Source organism: Octodon degus, unplaced genomic scaffold, assembly GCF_000260255.1.
Source record: "Octodon degus isolate 3935 unplaced genomic scaffold, OctDeg1.0 scaffold00187, whole genome shotgun sequence".
NCBI classification, from domain to species: Eukaryota; Metazoa; Chordata; class Mammalia; order Rodentia; family Octodontidae; genus Octodon; species Octodon degus.
The window spans coordinates 2260407-2281883 of NW_004524763.1; the positions used below are offsets into that span (position 1 = coordinate 2260407).

At 36.1% G+C, this 21477-nt stretch overlaps 1 pseudogene; it reads left to right on the forward strand.

Annotated features, from left to right (window-relative positions):
• The first annotated feature begins 193 nt into the window (after positions 1-193).
• Positions 194-1007, forward strand: LOC101584367 (annotated as a pseudogene).
• The last annotated feature ends 20470 nt before the right edge of the window (positions 1008-21477 follow it).

The following is a 21477-nucleotide window of genomic DNA, read 5'->3' on the forward strand; positions in this document are numbered from 1 at the left end:
ATAGAATGATTTTTTCTAATGGTGTTTGTAAGTAGGATCACAAGTCTGCATCTTGTACAGCAATTAACCACTGGGAAGAATATATGTAGTGTATTATTTGTTGAAACTGTACTTTTGATTTGATTTGAAACTGTCTCATTGCTATATGTTTATCAATAAAACTTTGAAAAGAAAAAAAAAAGAAAAGGAAAAAATGAAGGAGAAAGTTGAACGTATTCTTAAGCATGGAATAAATTGTTTTATTAACAGGCAGTTAATTTATTATTACCCTGAACAGCTCTTTGGTGCTGCTGGTGTCATGGCAATTGAGCATGCAGATTTTGCAGGTGTGGAACGCCTAGCTCTTGTCACAGGTGGTGAAAATGCCTCTACTTTTGATCATCCGGAACTGGTGAAGCTTGGAAGTTGCAAACTTATTGAAGAAGTTATGATTGGAGAAGACAAACTGATTCACTTTTCTGGGGTTGCCCTGGGTGAGGCATGTACCATTGTTCTGCGTGGTGCCACTCAACAAATTCTAGATGAAGCAGAAAGATCGTTGCATGATGCTCTTTGCGTTCTCGCCCAGACTGTGAAGGATCCGAGAACAGTTTATGGAGGAGGCTGTTCTGAGATGCTGATGGCACATGCTGTGACACAGCTTGCTAGCAGAACACCAGGAAAAGAAGCTATTGCGATGGAGTCCTTCGCTAAAGCCCTGAGAATGTTGCCCACCATCATAGCTGACAATGCAGGATATGACAGTGCAGATCTGGTGGCCCAGCTCCGAGCTGCTCATAGTGAAGGCAGAATAACTGCTGGACTAGATATGAAGGAAGGTACCATTGGCGACATGGCACTGCTGGGCATAACAGAAAGCTTCCAAGTGAAGCGGCAGGTTCTGCTGAGTGCAGCTGAGGCAGCAGAGGTGATTCTGCGTGTGGATAACATCATCAAAGCAGCACCAAGGAAACGTGTCCCTGATCACCACCCTTGTTAGGCGGCATTCGCATGTACTGTTGATATCTGGACCACTTCATAGCGAAATTGCATTTGAAAGACTTCAACTTCTTAAAAAAGACTGAGGAGTTGACACTTATCTGTGTCCATTATATCCTTTTGTTTGGACACTTAGCTGACCTTCTGTTTTAACATGGGTCTAATTTATTTTGTTTGATTTTTCCATACAATTCAGTTGATAATAAAAATTCATTTCTCTTACTGTCATTAAAATAAAAAATCTAAAAAGAGAAAAAAAATGACTCCCATAAAAAATTGAAATATATTTTAATTCATTTTAATCCATATTTCTAAAAAACATATTATAAAGGTATCATAAAATATTCTTGAAAATATTTTATGAAGAATATATTAAAGAGAAAAATAAGATTTAGCTCATCAATAAAACTGATCTTACTGTCATACAAAAACTGAAATAAAATCCTCACAGTGTACCAAATAAACACAGAACCTTTATAAAATATTATTTGTTTACAATCCCCAGCAGATATTTATTCAAGTTAAGTAGCCATATCTGTACTGAGCAAGGTAGGTATTTATTCCGTCAAATTAAAGTAAATCAGTTTGATCAGCGCCACAACACTGAACTCCATAGTATTGGAGAACTCTTCAAAATGGAAGTTTTCCAAGACCTGCGAAGCTCTTTTCACTTCTTGCCCTGGAATCCTAAATGGGAGCTCTATTCTTACATTAACTCAAGAAAATTATGAAATCATGGTGGGGTGGCATCAGGTGAGTTCTACCTGTGCTCTTAGCTTTGCAAGTCTTTGCAGTCTTCAAACCTTGCATTGCTTATTGCAGAGGGTCAGGAAGAGGTCATCTTAGTTGTCCTTCAAAGAATCCTTCCAGTATTAATGTACCCATGTTTGAACCTGACCCCAGCTGAACAGGAGAAAATAGCATTACATTCTACAGTGGATAGCATTTGTTTTGTTTAAAATATTTTAAATTTTTGGGTCTCCCAAAGAATCACAGGGGAAAAGATGATTTTCAACATTTTCTTTTTTCTTTCTGACAGTGCAGTTCTTAACTCAGTGAGTCAGAAACAGCCAAACACAAATAACATCTCAGCCTTCTCAGAATGCTAAGAGAACATAAAAATGTTATGCAGTGGTGCTTAAAATTTAATGCCATTTTGCAAACAAAAACCATGAATTCCACAGTAGAAATGATTGCACTGCAAGATAATACTATAACTGCTACAAAGGTAAGAGAAAGACATTGAAGCGCAAGTTTTCACCTCTACAGACTCCCCTCATTAACCTATCCCACCTCTCACCTGTTTTATACAGACAAATAATATAAGGACTTTTTGAAGATGCCTATACCACTTTTCTTCTGGAGTACTGATTTTGTAGAAGTGCTTAAGCAAGAATGTGCATAAAGATAAGCAATAAATTGAAATGAAGGTTAAGAGAGGATAATACAAGGTAAATGACATGCAGAAAACATATTAACTTTAAGAGGAAGAAAATAAAAACATTTTCTAAATGACTTTAACATATTTTGAAACCTATAAAATACCATTCATCCATAAAAGAGTAAAGTAATATACCAAGAGATTTCTAGTAACTATATATTGTATGCCCCATTTGTGACAATGGTTTAAGTGTTGCTTTAAATATTAAATTTGAAAACATAACTGAAAAATCCACAACCAAACACAAGTGACCTTAACAAAGGATACACAAGTATCTTGGAATAAGAACAAACATGTCCTTCACCAGCTTAACTCAATTTGAATGGAGGTGAAGGAATTTGCTACTTCCTGCTCACAGCCTGTCCATTTTGACCTTTCTACTTCTAGAAGGCACAAACAATGGCTGACTCTTAGGACATTTTAAAAACAATTTAACTGCTCTTTTGGAATTCATCCAAGACTTTAAATTCCTTTATTTTCTCCCTAGCACTGTACACACCACACACACACACACACACACACACACACACACACACACACGTGCCCCCCCAAATATTTACACATAAAACTAAAATAGTTAATAAAATGATGTAGAAATTTTGAATAATCTTCACCAGAAAAAAGAAGAAAATACTTTTATAAGCATAATATAATTTGCCAAATCTGTCATGTGAAAATAGTCACGATGTTATTATTAAAATTAACATTACTCACTGTTTAAGTAATCCAGTCTCTAGCTTGCTTTCAATTCTATAGATAAGCCCCAAATAAAAGTTACCTCTTTGATAATTTCAAAAGCAAAACCATTATAAATATTATATTTGCTTCTTATTCTGGTAAATGAAAGCCAACATCATTGGGAGTAATTGCAAAAATACCTGTATCTTCACACAAAGAGGGGTTTGGACTCTTTTAGGTTAAATAACAGCATATCATTATTTGAAAAGTTAGATTTATTTTCTGTAGTTACTCTTTAATATTTTACAGTTTATAGATACTCTATTTTCATCTTATGTTTGCCTCATTTGTTAAAATTCTGAGTCACAAATGTTCCAAAAATGTAAGGTATTGAGGTACAAACTAATTATTTTTTCAGATGATAATCTGTTGAGCTGGCACATGCACTCAAATAATAATTTCAAACAATTTGGCAGGAGCTTTTATATAATTTCATGCTCCATGAAAAATCCACTTGGAAACTAAGTGTGATGTTTGTTATATGTAGTATATTTACATGATAATCTCACTGTTTTTTCCATTTTTCTTCAATTGCTACATAACACATTTGGAGGAGGAGTAAAACCCTGCCATCGCTCTGAAACCCACGGTGTGGATCCTTAGGAAGACACCATTCTAACTTTCATATTTTTATGTTCTGCAAGAGAATCTAAAAACTATATGTGAAGGATGTAATGAGGATTTGATGCGTTTGTTTATGGCACAGACCTTTAGAAATAGCTGGTTCTCCCAATGGTCCCCTCAAAACATATTCATACATGAATTGAAGAAGAAATATGAAAATGCTGAGAGTATGTCTTAAAATTGGCTAGACATATAGGTTCTTTTCAAAGATCTTTAGGTGGTACATAGTGTTTACACATTTAAAAAAATACATAAGTAACCTGGAACATTTGTCTTCCATTTATGATTAATTTTATAAGTCTAAATATTTTTGTTGTCACAGTGATAGAAGATTGTACTATATTATCTCCAATGTTAACTATTAGCATAAACATAAAAATTAGTTAAGTTTGGGGTTGTTTTCTGTCCAATATAGCAAAACTATCGAACTCAATGAATGAAAAAAAAATAAACTGCTCTTCTGTAAAAATTTAAATCCGATGTAGGATTGCATCTTAGTCCACTTTCTCATCACTGATGAGAGTCTCACACCTGCAACTTAGAGGAAGAGAGATTCATTTGGATCTCAGGTTGTAGACTTCTTGGTGCATTGTTGGTAGGCTCTGAGACAGAAGGAGAAGGGGGCAAGATAGCATTTCATCCATCAGAAACAGGTATATTTCACATTATGTTCATGATATAGTGTAGGTGGGGAGGAAGTTCATATATTATTAACAGAAAACATTTTCAATACATGTAGATTATTCAAAGAACATTTTTGTATGTCTCTGATATTGTAATGAATTTGTTTATACGTTTAACCTTTCAGAAATGGACTTGTAGAGATAAACTACAAAAATAGGGTTAGAGAGTGAATGATAATAATTAATTAAATACCCTGAAATTGTTAGAAATAGGGCTCAGGAAAAAAAGGATACTTACTTAATTATCTTGAAAGCATCACCATATATTTACTGATCAAATAAAGAGTTTAAAATTAATGATAAAATTCTTTCTCATGTTTTATATAAGGAACAAGGTTCCTTCTCAAGAATTTAGTATATTATTAATAATTTCAGTTCATTTTTATATTTTCATAAGTTAATATTTGTAAAATTAAAAGATTTCACTGAGTATTGAGGACAAATGAATAGGTTCAGCAAAATTTTGAAGCATTCATTTCTGTCTTGTAGATATTCTGTAACTTTAGGGAGTTACTCACTGTTCTTAGTACACTGGCCCAGTCTTAACAGATCACAGAGGCATCTACCCACAGGTAAAACAGCCAAATGAGGCAGTGCTGTGAAGATGCTCTGAACACCGAGGTGAGAAAGTGACAAGAGGCTTTCTTTGGATTACTGCAGGAAGAGTGTTGAGATAGACGCTCTTCCTAGAACAAACAGTACAAACCTCCAACAGAAAACATGGAATGTTAGGGGAATTTTAAGTAGCCTAAGTATTATAAAAGTGCTACCCATGAATTATAAATATAATGATCAACCAAGACTCAAAATTGCCAAAATATATAGATACAGATAAGGTATCAAGTATAGATAAGGTATCAAAATATAATTTCCTATTGGCACAAAAACTGTATGGTTTAAACTATGGGTAAATGTACCACCTAAACATATGGCTTTGATGAAGCTAAATGAATGACTTTTCAGTGAAGAAAATCTAAAGCCTCATAATATCTTTTGTAAAAAAAAAAAAAAACTTATGTCATTACTTTCATGTCAATATGTTAAAATGATCATTTATTATATTATTCAAATCTTTCTTTATGGAAATAAACTTATAATAAAGAGATTTTCAAATTGATGTCTTCACATTAGTTCATCAATTTATAATATTTCTTTATTAATATAATTTATTCTTCACTGAACTTGTAATAGCCTTCATAATAAATTATGCTTAATATAATTTAGTTTAAATCCATCTAATTCTAATTGATGGTTTTTAGTGGATACACTGCAGGCTGGTTCTAAATAACAGAGTGGGATGCTCGAATTTTGCACAGGGCAAAATAAAGATTTACAGGCTAAGAATGCATAGGTAGATAGAGAGATAGATAGATAGATCTGTATATATAATTTTTGAGAGTATAATTATTCTGATAGTTGAAATTCACAATGTTTTTGCCATACAAAATATTACAATGATTGTTTTCAGAGTAATTTCTTTGAATTTTTTTCCTTTGTGGTTTCAGTATTTCTGTAGAAGATAAAAGGCATAGTGACTATTTTTCTGAATATAGGAATAAAAACAGATTAAGGAATCAGTTTCTCATTGATTTGAGAAATTATATTTTAGTCTCCTGAACAAGGACTAAGAAGTAAAGCTCTGTACCCAAATAGCAGTTCTTACGAAGATAGAAAAACAAGAGATAGCACAACCAAAACAGAGAAACTAAAATTGAAATTACTAATCCTATAAATGAAACATGCTCATTAAGAATAAAATATTTAAAACACTGTTGCAGCTAGTGAAAAGATAAGGAATGTCTCTTAAAAGTAAGTATGATCCAGAAAATAGTAATTCAATATCTAAAAGATGAGCAACAGAAGACACATTGGCATCAGTGAGAGGGAGGCAATAAAAATGACATAAAAAGAATATGGGCAGAAGTAATAGCAGAAAACTCCCCAAATATGGGGAAATAATCTGATTCAGGAAACTGAGGCACATAGAACTCCAAATAATATCAATCCAATTAAAACTACACCCAGACACATATTGCTCAAGATCCCAGAAATTCAGCATAGGAACAATATACTAAAAGCTGTTAGAGAAAAGAAACAGATCACATTTAAAGGAAAACCCTTCAGAATAACAGGAGATTTCTCCTCACAAACAATTAAGTCAAGAAGAGCACGGAGCAAAGTACTTCAAGTCCTCCAAGAAAACAAATTCCAACCTAGACTGATGTACCCTACAAAACTTTTTCAAGTTTAATGAAATACTTCCATGACAAAGAACAACTAAAGAAATTCATGACAACCAAAACAACCCTACACAAAATACTAAAAGATATTGTAGAAAGAGATCAAAATACCCACAATTCCAAAAACAACAACAGAAAGAACCCAACAAACATTGAAACTATTAAACACAGGATAAAAGTAGGGAAATAATAATAGGAAAATAACATGACAAACCTAAGTCAATTCATATCAACTATAACCACCAGGGTAAATGCACTCAATTAACCAATTAAAATAAATAGAGTGGCAGAGTGGATTAAGAACCAAAATGCAACAATATTCTGTATACAAAAACACATTTAACCCATAAAGAAATTCATAGGCTGAAAGTAAAACAAAGGAAAAAAAAATGCTACATGATCTAGGAGTTCAGAAAAAAGCAGGGGTAGCTGTTCTGCAGACAATCTGGACTTCACACCAAGGATGATCAAATGTAATAAATAAGGTCACTATATGCTGGTTAGGGGAAAACTTCAAGATGAGGAGATAACAGTCATAAATATGTATGCACCAAGTACTGGAGAACCCAACTATAAAAGGCAATTTTTTTTTTTTTTTTTTTTTTTTTTTTTTGCAGTACCAGGGATTGAACTCAGGACCTTGTGCTTGCCAGGCAATCTCTCAGTCTGCTGAGCTATCTCCCCAACCCTATAAGACAAATCTTAAAGGACATGAAAAATTGAATAACCAATTTCACAGTCTTAACAGGGGATCTTAACACACTTTTATCCCAAAAAGATAGGTTACGCAGACAAAAAATTAGCAGCAGAACCGAGCCAAACCTTTGAACAAATGGATTTACTAGACATATACAGAGTGTTCCATCCAACCACATATGAATACCTATTCTTTTCAGCTGCACATGGAACATTTTCCAAGATAGATTACATACAAGTCGTGCTTAAGTATATGCAAGAAAATAGAAATTATCCTATACATACTGACTGACCACAATGTAGTAACACTGGAAATTAATGACAAAAGAAACCATAAAAACCTCATAAAAATATGAAAATTATATTACATCTCCTCAACAACCAATGAGTTACAGATGAAATTAAACAAGAAATTAAACAATATCTACAGTTCAACAAAAATTCAAGCACAACTTAGAGGAATTTGTGGGATGCAGTGAAAACAGTTCTTATAGGGAAATTTATACCTGTAAATGCACACATTAGGAAAACAGAGAGAGAACAAATAAATACCCTAATACCGCACCACAGCCATCTAGAAAAAGAAGAGAAAACTAAGCACAAAGCCCAATGACAGGAGGAAATCATAAAGATTACAGCAGAAATTAATACAATTAAGACAAAAAATACAAAAATTAAAGAATGAAAAACTGGTTATTTGAAAGATTAAATAAAACTGATAAACCCCTAGCTTAACTCATCAAAAAGAGGAAAGAAAAAAATTAAATTCAAGCAATAAGGAATGGAAAGGGTGAAAGTACTATAGATTCTGTGGAAAATCAAAGATCTTTAATAGCTACTTTGAAAATCTTTATTCTCACAGAATCAAAGACACAGAAGAAATGAACAGATTTGTAGACAGGTACAAATTACAAAAACTGAACCAAGAAGATATAAAAACTCAAAAACCCCAATATCAGCCAATGAAATTGAAAGTGTAATAAAAAAGAAACCCTCACCAACAAAGAAAAGCCCAGGTCCTGATGGATTCACAGCTGAATTCTGCAAGAAATTTAGAGACTTAATGCCAATACTACTGAAACTCTTCAATGAAATTGAAAAGGGAGCAAGATGCCCTAAATCATTCCTGGAGGCAAGTACTGCACTAATACCAAAACCAGAGAAAGATTTAACCAAAAAAGAAGCTACAGGTTAATCTCCCTCATGAATACAGATGCAAAAATCCTCAATAAAATCCTAGCAAATAGCATACAGCAAATCCTCAAGAAGATTATGCACCATGACCAGGTAAGATTCATCCAAGGGATGCAAGGATGGTTCAACATGCACAAATCTATAAATGTAATACACCACATCAACAGAGCGAAATCCAAATGCACATGATCATCTCAATTGATGCAGAAAAGGCCTCTGACAAAATTGAACACTCATTCATGATCAAAGTCTTACAGAAAATTGCAACAGATGCCCTCTACCTCAATTGGATAAAAGCCATCTATGACAATCCAACAGCCAACATAATTCAAATTGGGGAAAAGCTAAAATCTTTTACTCTCAAATCAGGTACAAGACTAGGATGATCTCTATCACCACTCCTATTCAATATAACTCTAGAATCATTAGCTAGAGCCATTAGAAAAGAGAGAGAAATAAATGGAATAAGAATAGTTAAAAAAGAAGTTAAAATATCATTATTTGCAGATGACATGACACTCTACTTGGAGGAGCCAAAAATCTCCACCAAGAAGCTCCTAGAATTAATACACAAATTCAGTAGCATAGCAGGTTGCAAAGTCAAAAGCCAAAAATCAATAGCATTCCTCTACGCAGATAACAGACACACTGAGAGAGAAAATAAGGAAAAAATACCCCTCGTTATTGCACCCCAAAAAATGAAATACCTAGGAATTAATCCAACTAAGGAAATAAAAGATCTGTATGAAGAAAATTACATTACTCTGGTAAAAGAGATAGAAGAGAATTTCAGAAAATGGAAAGAGATTCCTTGCCTCTGGATAGGAAGAACCAACATTGTGAAAATGGCCATACTCCCAAATTGTTATACAGATTTAATACAATTCCTATCAAAACACCACCAGCATATTTCACAGATCTAGAGAAAACATTCCTAAAATTTATTCGGAACTAGAAGAGATATAGAATAGCAAAGGCAATATTGGGCAACAAAGGCAAGGTGGGAGGCATTATAATAAAATGCAAAAAAAAGAAAAAAAAACCAAACTGTAAAGCTTTAAAGAAAAGACAACAGGGGGCCTGGGAGATGGCTCAGTAGAATAAGCGCTTCCCTGGCAAGCACAAGGGCCTTAGTTCAATCCCCAGTTCTGTTAAAAAAAAAAAAGACAACAAAAATTTGTTTCTTGAAGGCAAGTAGTTATATGCAACCATATGTCCAATCTTATATAACTATATCTGTTGATCTGTACAACAGATTTGATGATAAAAATAGATAATATATCAACCATTCTTAGCTAGCTATTACTGATTTGAAAATCTATAACATATGCATTGTTGTATGGTGCCCTGTTTCTGTCTTTGTTTCTGATTTTTGTTCTTGCTTTTATATTTGAAAATAAAATTAAATTAAACAAAAATAAAATGTTTAATAATAATAGATAAAAATAAAATATAATGACAGAACAGTGGTTGGGGTTAAAAAACATTGAACAATGAATTGCTGGAATTGTCCAAGACAAGAATAAGATGTATTTGTACTAATCTCAAAACTCTTCTGAAAATTCCTTTTCTATTCATTCCATGAATAATGCACAGCCACAACTCAAGATTCAGCATCCAAAAGTCCTATCAAACCCCTAACTAAAAGCAGCAGTGGTGCAGTCCTCAGGAGCGTCCTTCCATCAGACCAGCTTTCTCCTTGTCCTGTGGATCTGCACCTGGGCAAGAGGGGCAAGTATTAAAAAGCTGAAAACAGTGAGTTTGCTCCACATGTAGAAAACCATACCTGTGGTTTTTACTGCTTAATATCCTGGTCCCACCAGATTAACCTGTATTCTAGAGACATCAATGACAAATGTGCATCCTAAGGCAGACAGTAAATATAAGTTGTCCAAAATCTACATTTTTTTTCTTTGCTTATATCTGTGGAAAGTAAAAATATTATCATATATATGAATGCATCCCACAAAACTTTACACTAAAACAATTAGCATAGAAGAGAAGGTATATTAGGATTCCTTTATCTGGATCAATATAAATAAAACATTTCAATTAAGGCATTAATGTAGAAGTTGAAATAACTGAAAATATTGGAGTTAGTTTGCTATTTTTTTTTCCAGTACTAAGGATTGAACTCAGGACCTTGCACTTGCCTGGCAAGCGCTTGTTCTACTGAGCTATCTCCCCAGCCCTACAGTTAATTTGCTTTTGAAATAAAGATGTTAAATAAACTTCTGATGAAGAGAAGTTGTTTAGCTGAATATGTGCAGCAGCACAATAGAACTAAGTGGAGTCCTAAATTTCAGGACTAATTCTAATACATTCTAGATATGTGATTTTTCTTTTCTTTCTTTTTTTCTTTTTTTTCACTTATTTTGGGAATGCTGGAATCAAGTGAAGGGCTTCATGCATGCTGAGCAAGTGCTCTCCCACAGAAGAGGCCTCCTGCACTTTTAAACACCACTGTCTGGGGCCTTATATGGCCATATAATTTTTGTTGCAATTATTAAATGTGGTTTATAAAATACAGAAGGAAAACTGTACAGCAAGCCAAATATATCAAAAGTTCCAGCCCTTACCAAATAGCTGAATGGATTAAAGCACCTGCAAGCAGAAACTGAGGCCGGGGGGTCAATCCCTGGGACTGCTGTGCCGGCCCTGCCCCCCAGGCACACTGAGATGGCGGTTGACACTGGACCTGGTGGGGCACACCTGTAATTCTAGCTCTTGGGAGGCTGTAAACAAGTGGATCACTACAAGCCTAATCTAGTAGTGAGACCCTGAATACACAGTAAGCCCTTCCCTAAAATACAAAAAAAAAAAAAAAAAAAAGTTCTGCCTCTGTAGATTTGAAGCAACTGCTGATTGGTGTAGTTACATAATATCTGTACTGAAAAGTGCATACTTTTTGTAATTATTTCCCAAGCAATCCATTGTAACAATTATTTGCACAACATTTACATTGCATTGCATATTATAAGTAAACTTGAGATTATTTAAAGTATACCAGAGAGTGTACAAACATTATATATAAATAAAATGCCACTTAATATGTAGGACTTAATCTTGTACTTCTGTTATCTAAGGGGGGAGTTCTGTAGTGTTTCTCTGTATATTTTGAGGGGTGACTGCATCTCTATTTACATACTGAAATTTCCAGACTTGCTATTGTTCCTTCACCTATTCTGATGCTTCAGGATTCCTTGTCTTCTATCATTTCTTTTCTGAGAAATAACATTTTAAGGAAACCTTGAATTGAATACCTGCTAATTGTAATCTTTAGCTTTTTTTCATCCAGTAATGTTTGCTTTTCATTCCTCAATAATAGATGTGGGCTGGTGAGATGGATCGGTGGTCTAAAAGCAAAAGCAAAGGGACCGCTGTTGGATCCCCCAGCACCACATGCCAGCCAGCCCCGCCCCCTGGTGGGCTGAGCTGGCCACACACACACACACACACACACACACACACACACAAATAAATTTTTTTAAAAAATAGTAGATGTAATGAGGGCTGGCCAAATAGCTCAGCGGATTAAAGTGCCTGCAAGCAGGCTCAGGGGCCAGAGATTCATTCTCTGGGCCTGCTGTGCCAGCCCCACCCCTGGGGTGTGCTGAGACAGCAATTGAGATCCTTCCCTAAAACAGAAAAAAAATGATAAATTGAGAATTTAGTTAGAATTGGAATTGAATTTGGTGAATAATTCTTTCACTGAGTACTTGAAAAATATTTTGCGCCATTTCTGCTCTATGGCTTTAAATGAGAAACCTACTGTTGTTTAATTTGGTGTCCCCCTATCTGTAAGTATTATGTTTCTGGTTTATTTAAAATGATTTTAATTTATTTTCAGTTTAAAAATATTATATACCGTATATCTTAGCATGCATTTCTTCTTTGTCACCATTCTGATAACTGCTCAGATTCTTCTATCTGTACTTTTATGGCTTTCACTTAACTACCGAATGTTCTCAGGCATTGATGCTTCAGCGGTCTGCCTCATTCATTCCCCCTTCTTTCCTTAAGAATTTGATTGGGCTGGGGATATGGCTCAGTAGAATAAGCACTTGCCTGGCAAGCTCAAGAGCCTGAGTTCAATCCCTGGTTCCGCCAAACAAACAAAAAAAGAATTTGAGGTCCTCTGCTCTTGTGCCACAAGACTCTGACCTCAGCTTTTGTTTACTTTGCCGTGTTTTTTGTCTGTTGTTCTGATTTAGAATGTTCTACTCTCTGCCCTCAAGTTCCCTACTTCTTTTTTTTTTTTTTTTTTTCAGAACCGGGGATTGAACTCAGGTCCTTGCGCTTGCCAGGGAAGCGCTTATTCCATTGAGCCATCTCCCTGGCCCCATGTTCCCTACTTCTATTATTTGTCATGTTGACTGTGCTACTGAGCCGGTGATTTGTAAAATTTTTTACTGCAATTTTGAGCTGCAAAAGTCCCATTTGAATTTGTTTTTCTATTTATTGTCTAGTGTTATCTATTTTTGCTTTGTTTTATTTTCTAAGTTTTTTAAGTCTTCATACTTATCTGTTTATTTGGTACAGGGTCTTGCTACACAACTCAGACTCATAGTGATCCTCCTTTCTGAACCTCCCCAGCACTGGGATAATAGACATGCACCACCATACCTGGTTTCAGTGGCTGGCATGGCTGAAGGTACTTGGAATTGAACCCAGGTCCTTGCACTTGCCAAGCAGGTGCTTAGGCAGCTGAGTATCTCACCAGCCCTTGTGAAGATTTTAATGGATTATTGATGCCTTTTTATAATGATCACCTTATAATATTTGTCAGACATTTCCAAAATTTGGCTTATCTTTATGTTGGCACCCGCTGATTCTTTATCCACATTCAAGTGATGTTTTTTAATTGTTTTTTAATTAATTAATTTATTGATTGATTGATACAGAGTTAGTTTTGCTGTTTGAACTCATAGTGATCCTCCTGTTTCAGCCTCCCTGGTGCTAGGATTACAGGCGTGTACCACCATGCTTACTTTTGGTCCCTGCACATTGCACTTGGGGCTGCAGGGCTGTCATCATATGAGGTACGTGTTTCGAATGTGGGTCCTTGCCCTTGCCTGGCAGGCAATTAAACTGCTGAGCTATCTTCTCAGCCTTTGTTGCTATTCTTGATATGATGAGTACTTTTTATTATATTTTTCTGTTATTTAGCAGACTGTAAAATTTATTTAAACCTTTGTTTTAGAAGGTACTAACCCTGTTCAGTCATAGTAGTTATATTAGGCTTAATTCCCAGACTAGAATTCCATGGTTGTTTAATTAGCAGTGGTACTTTTTTGGTCCCTTTTGACTATTTGGCTTTCTGGAACTCCCCTGGTCTGCAATCTTCCAAATGTCTTTCTGGCAGAGGGATCCAATGGGATCTCTGCTTGTTTCTCTTCAACTGTACCAATACACAGGCTCCTGAGGACAGAGGCTTCACGTACCCTGTAGCTTGTAGTGATTAGGTCTCTTTTATTGGTTCCACCCATCCATGCTGATTATCTGAGTTAGGGAGGAAGAAAAGGACCAGATCACTTGCTGTTCTAAGGAGCTTATGGTGCTTTAGTAACACAAGCTTCAGTAACTTTTAATGAAAAAAATAAAGTATTAAACCTGGTAGAAAATTATTACGTTCCCCTTGTTGGTTTTTCTGCCAGATGTCCCAATCAATGCTCCCTCTTAGTGATATTAGAACCCCTCATGGGTGGAGGAACAAATAAACCTACTTGAGTTGCTCTTGCTTACTGGCCTGGGTGTCAAGAAAGGCCGGACTGAGTGACTCTCAGCTGGGTGCAGCATGCACGGTGCTGAGGGCTGTGCCACTCCTTTTACCCTGGAGTCTCAAGCCAGCTCACTTCTTGTCATCTTTCAGAGTAATCACTTGGTTCTACCCTTGTACTTTATAAATGTGGTCAGCAGGAAGATAGAGGGAAAATGGGTAAAAACTCTATTGTCTTGCCTGGAAATTGTGATATACTGTATTTAAAGTTTATGTATAGTGTCACACAGGCAGATACTGAATGCAACTCTGAGTAATAGTAACTACTTCCCTAGAGAGAAGCGTGGGCCAAGATTTTAGAGTGATTCCTCCAAGTTCACATTCTCTTCACTTGATGGAAGCCTGCCTTGGAACTTAGTTTCCCCAGAGGACTGAAATATAAGAACTCTAATCACATCACCTTTCATATTTCCAATCCATTCTAGAACATGAAACCCATACTAAACAGTCTCTGAAAAATGAAAATTTGCTACCAGTTAACCGTGCAAGTTTAAGATTATTTTTAAATCACTTTTCCTCTCCCTAATATGACATCATCTACAGTATGAGAGTGCAAGACATCCCAATAAATAACATTTTATACTGATTTATTATTCAACCATTTATCATAGCTTATAATCTTATCCAAAAAGATATGACTTTTAATATTGTTTGTGCCTGAATTTCTATCCAAACAGGATAATGTAATGGATCTCATTCCATCTGATAAACTGTCAACAGTTATTTTGATTGCAATCAATGTACAGGATTGGATAAAAGTTACTTCTGAGTTGTACATGTACATGTCCTTGAAATAGCAAGGACTACCTCTCTTATCCTGCATGCAAGACAAATATGCACAAGTGACTATACAAGGCTTTGGCTACTGGGTCACTGGTGCATGACAGCGTCAGCATTGTGAATGGTGTCTAGTTAGAAAAGATTGATCACAATTGCAGAGATACATTTTCTTGGGCCATGCACACAGGAAGGAAAAATGTTATATTCATATACTCTCTGATTAATTATACAGAAAGGTTGCTGTGCTGTTTTTCTGGCATGTAATTTTATATGCTTATTTTAGGAGTCAGAGTAAAAGAGGTGACTTCTAGGACTTCTCTAAATGTGTATTAGGTATATAGACTAGAGAGGGTTTTTTTGTTGTATTTATCCATGCATACATAATTATTATCCCTCCAATCATTTTCTTCTCTCTCTTTCAATCTTGTTCCTTTTCTTTGTCTCCTTTCTGCTCTCATGTCATCAGTCTTTCATTTTTAATTTTTAAATTGTACCTCTAAGATATTTTTAAAAGGAAAACTGCAAGACAGGCTCTATAGGGCTTAGCATTTATTTACCTCTGGGTCCCACAACATTAATAGGTATATGTGTCTTAGCCCATCAAAATGCAATAGCCTAGAGTGTTGGCTCGACTGTCTCCCCACAGTCCTGCAGGCTGGAAGTCAAAGATCAAGACAACAGCAAGGTCAGTGTGGGGTGCCTTGGTTTTGACTTGCAGATGGTTACTTTCATGTTACATTTGTATGTGGCAGAAGGAAGGAAGGGAGAGAGAGAGAGAGAGAGAGAGAGAGAGAGAGAGAGAGAGAGAACGTGTGCATGTGACATAATTGTGAGGGTGTTAAAGCCATTATGAGGATGATGGCCATAGTCTCAGCTCACCTCCTTACTTCCCGAAGGTCCCACCTCCTCAGAGTAGTAACGCATTGTGGGGTATTGTGGGGGTTAGCCCCTCAAGATAGGCATGGAGAGGGATGTAGTTCAGCATACAGTGACGTGAAAATCTACATACAACTGCACCAGACTGACAAGGTAACTATCAAAACTACCTGCTACCCTGAGTCACCAATAGTAGATAAATTAATGTTTCCATCCCTTATTATGGAGTCAGTAACTTATAGTTTATGTACATAAAATATAGTATGCAAGAGAAACACACTACATAGTACTAAAAAGTAAAATGGAATATTTTCAATGTAAAGAGGAATAATTATGATCCAACAAACTCAAATGATGTATTTCAGTAATGTCTGAGTATAAAAAGGAAAGTTTTCTCTCTCTTTTCTAGCTTATTTCTCTCTCTAAGCAAGTTTTAATATCAGCTTTCCAAATCAAATCTTCCCTCCATCCTGTATGCATGTGTTTTACTACCGATTTCTTCATTACTAGGGCTCTTTTTCTGCAGAAATGGGCCTCCTTGTGTCTCTCGGATCCTCCTGTAAGCAGGTCGCCTGATTTCGGAGATTTGAAGTTGAGCTTTTGCATTGCCGTACACACATCACTGATATTTTCTATCAAGTTTGCTGACAGATGGGAGCAAATCCGAACAAGCCACCTAAACTATGTGAACAATAGCAGAGAGCTGATTAGAGTCCCTCCTTTTGGCTGTCTGATAATGTCTAGATTTACTCAGGTATTCACTCGGCCTCATTTCCATTATGAATAAAATTTGCTAGGCTTTTCCTATCATTCCCTGGGACGGCACAGGAATACAAATGGGCATTCTGCTTGGATCTGGGAAAACTCACCTGAGTATAGCTAGGAAGATGAGCGTGGGAAAAGATTCACTTAGGTGCTGAAAGGAGCTGTTGAATTACGAGATCTCTGGAGCATAATTTATAAGAGAGACCACAATCTTTGCATAGCAACACCCTTTTAACCCTCAAAATCCATACACTACAAGAGGAAAATATTCAGGGGACAGTACAATTTGGTCCTTACAAAGCATGGAGTGAGTGAGAGACCTAGAATGGGGACTTCATTGCTTTGGCTATGGACAGCACTGGCAGTGGCTGTCTCTTAGTTACTTTTTTCCAACCCAGTGCATTACCGGTCTTGATATAACCTACCCTTTGGTCTGTAGTAGCACCATCTTTTCTGTAATTTAGGGGCCATTTAATACTCTTAATCTCCCTTTATAACATGTGTCATCCCATTTTCTCAGCACTACCCCTGCTCCTTGCCTGAAGCAGCCAACAACTTGATATAGAAACCAAAGAGCTCCTTACAGTGTTATATAAAACAGGGCAGGCTTTCACCTGTGGTGCTACAATAGCTGTAATATGATGATATCAAAGAGTCACATGCTGGGAGCCTTGGAAGCTGGAGAATTGGTCAAATGTGTGAAAGCAGGAGTGGGCCTCAGTGCCTAAAGCAGTCAAACTACTTCAGTCCTGAGATAAGCATCCTGGCTGGCTAATGTCAGGTATTAGTCACTAGGCAACCTTGTGTCACATGTTACTAACTTTGCAAAGGTATAAATAAATGTTCATACTGTTGCTCTGGGGGTCTTTTGCTAAGCAGGTAGAGGAGTCCCCACCTAATCCAGCTCTGCTCTTCTTGTCTATCTTTTCCTCATTCCTGCTGCCATTTCTCCCCAAGTAGAATGGATCACACTGAAGGATCACCGGGGTCCCTACAGTCATACAAACCACACCATGTCAGCCCCTGTGGGAGGTGACATTGCTCACTCCAATTCTGCTGCTTGACCTCAAAATCCAGAGAAATGAATCTCAAGGAGAATTTCAGAAGTTCTCATCACTAAGTGAGTGGTTATTCTTAGGAAGATGAGCTTGGTGCCTGTTCCTCAAGTCACATACCTCAAATAACCTCTTATCTTTATCCTTGAAGACATACTCGATGTCAGCATGAAATTGTTGGAATCAAAATTGTTAGAAAGGAAAAAAAAATCATTAGCCACTGCTGTCATGTTTTAAATATTATGGGTTATTTTACTAAGGTTAAAAAATTCATTGCTTAAAAAAAAGAAACCCAGTGCTGTATCAGTGTTCAAATAAGTGTATTTTATAAAATTAATATCTAAAATAATATCCAGAAAAATCAGTGCTTTAGGACAGTTACATGGTACAATTTACCCAGTCAAGAGCAAAGCAAGTTGGAACCTTCCCTTGCTCCTCTGCATGAGCTATGGAAGAATCAGCCCTGACTTTAATTAAGAACAAAGAGTAATCAAATTTGATTTGTGGGTTTACTTGAAATTCTGTTAATTCACAATTAACAGGATTTGCCCATTCACTATCCTGATTTTATTTATATAGAGCATACTTCCATATTCACCAGGTAGAGAAATAGCAAAAAGTTTAACTTGAAGCCTTAACATGGCACAGCGTTGGAGGAGCGTGAACACTGAAACTAATGACCTCATTTCTACCCTCTCTCATGAAAGGAAAGCCACCTCCTCAAACAAATGAGACAGGAAAGTGAGAAATCATGACTTGTTGCTTAATGCTTCCCAGGGGTATTACTCTGAATGCTGAGCACTTGCCTCTGCAAAAGGAATGCAGAAATGCTTTTGAGTTTTCAATCAAATCCTCTGCAGCAATGCTAACGAAGTCCCGCTGAGTGTTCATCCAAGCCAAGGTCTGAATTTGGATCTGAAAGTAGCACTAAAATATTTTCTCCGTGTTGCTTTTCTTCCTTTGCAGAAAAAAAAAAATGTTGAGGCTTCTAGTGCAGCAGATGGTTGCTAGAAGATAGGAATACATTATGGGTAAATCAATTTGCTTTATTATAAACACTGAATTTAAGGTGTATTTTCTATATCTTTAAAGAATATTATCAGTAGAATTCATCTTACTAAAATTGGATGTGTTGCAGAAGTTCGCTTTCTATTCATAAGCATAAAGTGATTAAAATCATGGGAAATAGGAAATGATACCCTTTGTTTCTCAGGTGTTACAGATAAACCACGGCATAAAGACATTTAAGGAAATAGCAGCAGCGAGGTGAAAGGATATTAGAAATTTGTTTGTATGATGCCCAAAATTCTACACATTTTCTTATCCAACATTGACCCTTCATGACATTTGGATTTTCTTGTTTTCCTTGTCACATACATGCTCCTGTGCATCTCTGTGCTACTGTCCAAGTGTTCCCACTATCAACCTCTCTAAGTGCCACTCTCACATAAAAGAAAATGAGTTTTAAATGTATCAACTCTTATTTTAATTGTTTTTAATCAAATATTTTCAGTTCTAAGATGCAAACAGCTTAGTTCTGGACCTACCCATGATCTGTAATTCCCATTCTTAGCCACCACCCGTAAGAATCAGGAAGAAAAATGGAAAAGAAAACTTAGTGGAAGCCTATTGGCCAACTGGTGAGTGAGCCTCTCAGAACCTGTGCACAAAAGTCATGAAGGCATTGTCACTCAGGAAAGCACACCTGGGAAGCTGACTGAAAAGCAGTGTTAGTGCTAAGAGGAGAAGACAATTCTGTTCTTGCCTTAGAACCCCAGGAACTCAAACCAGAACCTTAAAAATGGGCCTCCACTAAAATCTGTCTCAATACATGTGTGAGACCTTATAAACCCTCAAAAAGCATAGTGGGATAAAAAAGAGAACACAGAGGGATAAAAAAGAAAAATCTTCTTCCCAGGTTCCAGAGAGTTTTGTTCAGATTTGACTCTCTGAGGCACAGTTGCAGTGCAAGTAGAGTCCTCGCACTCTCACACGGTGGTGCCTTACTAAGATGACCTAAAGACAAGTCGCTATACAAAGGATGCCCAACTGGTGTCCAGAAAATAAATCAGCCAGCTGTAGATTGATTCATATAAGAGGCTTCTCCCAACTTGTGATAGGACTTCTCTGCAGTTAAGGTCCCCAATTAGTGTGTAAGGTAAAAACTTAGGGAAACAGGGCTTACAGAGCTGCTCATCAGAAAGTGGAGGTAGCAGTCACTGTTTTTAACCTAAATGATTACTATGAAGACATCATCAGAGAATAATTATTTGACTTTTTAAAATTTCACCATCTCCAGTGAGAGACATAAGAGGTATGCAGCAAATAGAAGAAAGAAGAAAAATATAAGTAAGAGAAAAAAGGACTGAATATGAAAATATTTGTTCATATGGTTTTGTATTAAACTTTAAAAAAATTCAAGATAATAGAAAGCCTTTCTCTGATGCTACTGTACATTAACCATACTCTAACCTTTTAGAGTGTTTAGCAATGATGATGCCCAATAAAGAACTACAATTAGTTCTCAACCGTGGTGAATGAGAACTACAGAAAGTGTCATCCTCCATTTAGGCTGTGATAATAAGATTATTTTTTACTGGGTGATTTATGAAGAAGAGAAAATGTATTCTTCACAGTTTCAGAGAATGTAAATTCAAAGTTCAGGGTACCAGCAGATGCAGCATGTGCTGAGAACCTGCTTCTCCTAGATGGCCCTTCTGTCTGTTCTCAGAAAGGGTGCAAGTGTTTCCAGGCCTCTCCTGTAAGGTCAGCAAACCTTCCTCGGAGGGCTCTGTCCTCATTGCTGTGCACACTTCTCTAGATACTACTGCAGGGACCATATTTCAACCTGAGAATCCTCAGATCACATTTACACCAGCAATTGGATAATAAAAAGCCTAACAACACTGAGGGAGAAAAATCAACTTTCAAGCCCCAGTATTGGCCTTCCATAAACATATATCTTTGGTAATAATACCTACCTTCCCTGAGTCATTGTTTCATCTAAATACAAAGGACAATATCTACATTGAAACTACTGAAGATCAAATTGAATAATATGTAAAAACAATGCAAAACATATTGCATGATTTTTGCTAAGTAAATATGACTTACTAGTCTTCCTTAATTAATATTCTTTAACCAGTATATAACCCAAATATACAACACACTTCCAATTGAGAATTGACCTAACAAGATCATATTTTAAAATAGAATCTCTGTACATACAGTGGAAGCATGGCTTGTGCTTTGCGTGCTTTGCTTTAAGCACTTCTCATTTGTGAATTACTTTCTGCATCCTCAGATCAATTTTTGAGGGCAGGATTTGCACTTTATGCTTTCACATATCAATTGCCAAGTGACCAGTGCTAGGTACGGATTTTCAATACTATGACTACTACACATACAATTGCTAATACTTGTGATCAAAAGGACTAGCAAGTTTACATCCAGTTTTCTTAATTACATTGGCACTTATCTTTATCTACTAACATGGACATAGACCAAACTTCAAAGCTAGGGTAGACATGTAATAATGTAATGATGGATGGCATAAAAACGGTGGGGGGAATTAATATAATCTCATAATCATTTCAAAGAAAGTGAAAGACAGCCACAAAATATGTGA